Below are 6,065 nucleotides of genomic sequence, written 5' to 3'. Positions count from 1 at the left end.
TGTGGGCGGCGTTGGGGGCGCGGTTTTTGGCGCCGCAGCAACGGGAGTTGTTTCGTGTGTTACATTTGTCGTTAGCGACAAATAAACGGTTGTGCATGCTGGGTTTGCGCGCTTCTGCCGCGTGTGTCCACTGTGGGTTGCCCGAGACTCAGTTGCACGTTTTCTATTTTTGTGAGCGGTCGAGTGGTTTGCTTGATTGGTTTCGGGATGTGTTGGCCGTGGTTTGTGGGCCAGGGTATAGGGGTGGGTTTTTGCAGTTTTTGTTTTAGTCTTTCCCGCAGGGCTCTCCCTGGGTGTGGAATACGTTATGTCTTCTTATGGCTGACTATGTGTATTGTGTGTGGGTTGGTCGGAGGGAGGGTTATGGGGTTATTGTGAGGCCGCTTGCGGTACACCTGATGGTGGCTGCAGCGTGCTTTTCCGGGGGATTTTTGCGGTTGGTTTACTGGTGCATATGTTCGTGGGGATGCTTTTGGGTGACTGGTCGTGGGTTGGGAGGGTGGGTCTTGTTCCGGTTCGTCTTCGGTCTCCGGCCCTCCGACGGGCCTCCTCGGTGGAGGTTGGGCTGGGTGTGTGTGTGGTGGTTTCGTTTCTGTTGTGTTTGCTCCTGTGGTTTTGTGTTTTGGTTTGGTGTGTTTGTGTGTGGGTGTGGCTTTTATTCTTTCCCTGGCTCCTGCGTGTGCCTTTTTGTTTGCCCTGTGTTAGTTGTGTGCTTTGTGCCTTTTTTGTGCCTTTTATGTTATTTATGGTATGTGTGCTTGTTGGCTCCTCTGTTTCTGGGGCATGCCTCATATGTATTTTGTGTCACTGTGTGGGGTTTGGGGTTATGCTTTATTCTCCTCCCCTTTTGATTATCGGGATGTTTTGTATTACTGTCCCTGTGTTGTGTGTGTGTTTTTTTTGTCGTAACTTAATGTTCTTTGTCTCATGTGCTGTGTGTTTGGCTTATGCTGATTGTGTATTGTTTATGTATTATTGTTCTATTCTTTTTGATTTGTGTTTGTCTTATGATTTTGTACCCTGTATTCTGATTTTTTATATAAATAAAAAAAAAAAACTACCAATAATAATGACGCTGTCAACTAACCCCATTCAGAAACCCTCACCACCAAGACTTCAATACACTAAAACTGACTGGGAAGCGTTCAAAAGCAGTGCACAGGAAATCAGTGTCACAGATTTTAATGGAAAGGAAACATCATGCATAACGGATGAGCGCAAAAGACTGCAAAGGGAACTTCAAGATGAGCTGCAAGATCTATGCAAAACAGTACACCAAACAATGGGATGACCTAATAAGCAAAATCCAAGTCGACTACAGAAACCCAGGAAAGTTCTGGAAAAAAGTCAAGACCGTGATGGGAAGCTCTTCTGAAGAAACACCCTACATCATAGACGCCTCAGGAAATAAACTATGAGGAGAGAGAACAATAGCAGGAATTCAGGAAGTTCTGGGAAAAAAATTTCAGGATAAACCCGGAAGAAAATTTAAATTTTTGCCCAATTAATGAAAGGGAAATTACAACTCAAGTCGATAACAGAGCTGCAGCACTATTGCCGACGCAAACAAGAGACCTTAACAACATACGCGAGGACTGCTACCTTATGAAACACAACCATTGCAGAGGTCCATAAAACAATTATGGGTTTCAAGAACAAGGCGCCGGACAACAGCAAAATAATTAAGATGGTATTATCCAACCTACCAGTGATTGCACTCCATCAATACACATGTATTTTAAATGCAGCTCTTGCATCTGGACTATTCCCCACATACTTCAAGAATGCCACAATAAGATTAATCCCCAAGCCAGGTAAACCCCCAACCCAAACTGAAAACTACAGGCCAATTTCCCTCCTCGAAGTACCAGATAAAATATTCGAAAAAATTATCAATCACAGAGACTTGTGAAGTACATGGAAGAGGAAGGGAAGTATAACACCAGGCAGCATGGGTTTAGAAACCGCAGAGGGGCCCATACAGCTATAGCCCTTATCTACGAACATATAGCCAACGCAGTGTCGAAAAAAGATCAGTGTAATATAGTGCTTAGGGACGTCTGGAAAGCCTTCGACAAAGTGTGGCACACAGGCCTAAAATATAAGATATCTGAACTAGGACTTCCTGAGAGATTTATTGCTACTCTGCAGCTTTATAGACAATAGAACTGCTAGGCTTAATATCGGCAGCTACTTGGGTGACGTAATAGAACTGAAAAGTGGAGTACCACAAGGAAGCTGCCTCTCCACCACACTATTCAACACATATATAGCTGACCTACCCCAACCCCAACATGGAGAATACATCACATACGCTGACGATGTCACCCAAATAATATGCCAACCAGGACCATCAAAGCCGCTACTAGCCGACAAGACCAAGGCAGCAATTGAACTCTTAAACAAATTTGAGAAGCAATGGAAAATTAGCACCAACAAACAAAAGTTTCAGATAATACACATTGCGAAAAGAAACCCGGACCCCATCATCCTTGACAACCAGCCGATCCAATATGCGGAGGCAGGCAGAATACTGGGATTTATGATAAATAGAACAGGGATACAAATTCATGTAAGGGACCGACTAAACAAAGCCATAGCAGCATTAGGAAAACTGAGAAGATTCCGAAGCCTCAGTACTAACATTCAGATCCACCTATATAAGGCTCTAGTTCGGCTGCATCTAGAGTATCCCCCAGTACCACTACACACCATAAAGAAAACTGACATGCAGAAACTCCAAGCAGTACAAAATAAGGCGCTAAGGAGAGCAGCAAAACACCGTCCACCATATGATCAGACAATCCAGGAGCTCCCTGAACTCCTGAACATACAGCCACTAAACATCAGACTGCAGCACCAAGCCATCAGGGCGTGGAACACCATCGAAATGTTAGAGGACCCAATGTTTGAAAGATTGCTCCAAGATGAGACGCCCCGCTCCCACAGCTGGTGGCCCAAGAGCCTCGATTCTCTGGATGAAAAACCCGCCCCACAGTATATAATCCCCAGATGAGATATGTGTGTATATATGAACAGTTCATATATGTGTATATATGAACAGTTCATATATGTGTATATATGAACAGTTCATATATGTGTATATATGAACAACTCGATAAATAATAATGTGTATGAACTCGATAAATAATAATGTGTGTTTGTTTTATTATTATTATTTATCGAGTTGTTCAAGGAGCCTTAAACAGAACAACATGTGTGGAAGCATCGGAGTGTGTATATATGAATGCTACACAGTATTCATCTATGGATATCCATTTATGGTGAAACATGTGAAGAACCTCTCACACTCACAGCTCCCTGACAAGAGGGAGCCAGCTTAGCTTAGCTGCCAACACCCACACATCGTGTCAGCAAGGCGGACAGCCCGCCTGCTTTCATACCTCTCATTGTATTTCCCACTTCTATACTTCCCTTCACCTATGCCTCTCCTTCCTCTTTACTAAAAAAAAAAAAAAAAAAAAAAAAAAAAAAAAAAAACTTTTTTGAATTTTTCATAGTGGCACTCAGCAATGGTGTCAATGTTTGATCCAGTGTCAATGAGAACTTTGAGACAAATACCAGCAATGTATACTATAGTCTCTGGGTTGTTTGGAAGATCATTCCATTCTGTGTTTGCTTGTACTCCATAAGTACAATCACAGTCATCTGAGACTGGTTGTAATGAAATGTTGTCTTGTACATTATTAACATTCTGGATATGAGGTGCAATATTGTGTTTACCACCTCGATCCCTATAACCTGATCCTCATACAGTGCTTTTATTCACTGACTGTGGTTTCTTTAGTACAGAACGACACACAGCACCAAAATGACTCAGTTTTCCACACTCATAGCACTTCTTACCTTGAGCAGGACAAACACTGCCTTGGTGTGGGTAGTCTCCTCCACAATTGTAACATTTATTGTTGACACCCTCTGATGTGAGTCGTTGTGACTGCTTGAGTCTTGTTCCATGACTCCAGTTGTGATGTGGTTCTCGGCTCAATTTACTGTTAGGTTTGCCATGATATTTTCTTTGATCACGGTGTCCTCCCTGAACCTTACGTACCTCATCACTGTTAGTAACAGTGACAGAACCGTTGTTGGCACTGCACTCCATGACACGAGCATCACGTGCAGCATCTTCCCTTCGACGAGCAATATCCAGTATCTTGGTAAGAGAACTTTCATCATCGACAAGTTCTAGAGTTCTTCGACGGAGACGTGTAGATGTGCATGTTTATTATTTGCCGTTTGATTTCTTTGTCAACATCAGCAAACTCACAATGGGCTGCCAAACCCTATAAACTTGTGTGGTATTTATCTACAGTTTCATTAGAGAGTTGTTTGGCTCTCCCGATATGCATAATTTCCATAGCAGTGTTTTGTCTAGGTTTGAAATGTTCAGTTAATTTGGCTTTGACAATGTCATAATCTTTGGTACCACCAGTGTCTTTCAGTGTGTCAAAGATGTCACTAACTCGATCACCTGCATAATGAAGTAGAAAGGCACGCTTTCTTTCAGCACTTTTGATGTCAGAAACTATCAACAAATTTTCGTACCTTTTAAGCCATCTTGTCCACCTCTGCGAAAGGTTTGTCTGGTCACAGTCGGGATCAAGTGCAGGAAACTGAGGTATATTTGCCATTTTAACTGTATAAATGTAAACTTATCAGTTAAATGTTCCTCAGGAATACTAAACACTTACTGCACTGTATATGTAAGTTAAAAATTCACTGTAATTACTTTAATTTTGCAAAGCACACAAGCATTTTAATGCAAAAGTTCACAATAGTGCACAATACAGCAGCAACTGACCTCTTACCTAGCCTTGTGTACATGTGTTGTTGTTCCTACTCATAGCTGCACAGCAGTTGGTACAGCAGTTGGCGCAGCAGTTGTCAGCGATGTTATTTGAGGAGTTTTCAGCACAGTCAACACAGCATCACCAGCATGAAGAATTGTGTAGCACAGAGCGTCGTTTTGTACACAAAACATCGGGTTTTGTACACATCATCAAAGCGTCGTTTCATACACAGCATCGGCAGATATCGCAGATTCCTCAGCATACAGCTTGTCAGCACACAGCATTGGTTAGCACACAGCATTTGTATGGTGCTCACAGACAACACTTCTCCTCCTCCTCCTCCTCCTCCGGGGCGAGACAGCATGCATCTTCCTTGTGTTTTGAGCTGAACAAATACCTGCGTTCACAGTTCATCCTCGTTGCCAGTGTGGTGGTGTTTGTTGCTGAGGAAGTCTTGATTGTAGGGATGATATAAAGCCATTGCTTGGTTACTGACTTTAATACTTATAAAAGGAACATGACTAGCAGCTTCCAAGCTTGGCGGGCGTCCTGTACGCTCTGTTGTTTTTCTACTGCTGGCATATGAAACGCAGCGCATACGAACGGATAGTGCCGTTTGCTATGAATATGACAGTATCAGGTAACTCATATTGCATCCAGCCTTGTACTTGCTTCCAGCCTTGTTCCCTTTTTCTCAAGTTTATATTTATAAAATGTTTACATCATAATTAATAATGTCCATAATACCATCGATGCCTCTACACTGGTACTCAACTTGGGGTATATACATGATTTTTCATGTTGGACGAACAGGTCTTGGATGTGAGAGTTTGATAGAGAGGAGTCCGCCGGTGTACGTTGCCAGCTTGTTGAACCATTATATACATAAATAGTAATTTTAGTCATTTAAGAATATATATTAGTTTAATTACATTATTAGAATGAACAAAACATTGTTAGTATGATAGTGTCTGAAAGTGGTAACTTTCGCATGTAGTGTGTTTAATTAGAAAATGTATCTGCCTAGTGGTAACTGTGGGAATAGTCAGAGAGCAATTGATGCGAGCCCGCCACTTCAGCGGTTCGTGGGGAGTTGATCTGGGAACACCTAGAGTTAAGTATAAGTATGTTCTTGTGTTTTGTGCCTAGGTTAAATATTCTAATCAGTGATTACAAGATATATTGTATAAAGCCACTTATTCATATTATTATTACAAGTATAGATGTGTGTATAGCCAGAGAACACAACTTTTG

Source organism: Procambarus clarkii, chromosome 90, assembly GCF_040958095.1.
Source record: "Procambarus clarkii isolate CNS0578487 chromosome 90, FALCON_Pclarkii_2.0, whole genome shotgun sequence".
Lineage (NCBI taxonomy): Eukaryota > Metazoa > Arthropoda > Malacostraca > Decapoda > Cambaridae > Procambarus > Procambarus clarkii.
The sequence above is the reverse complement of the archived record's forward strand: the minus strand, read 5'-3'. Positions refer to the sequence as shown.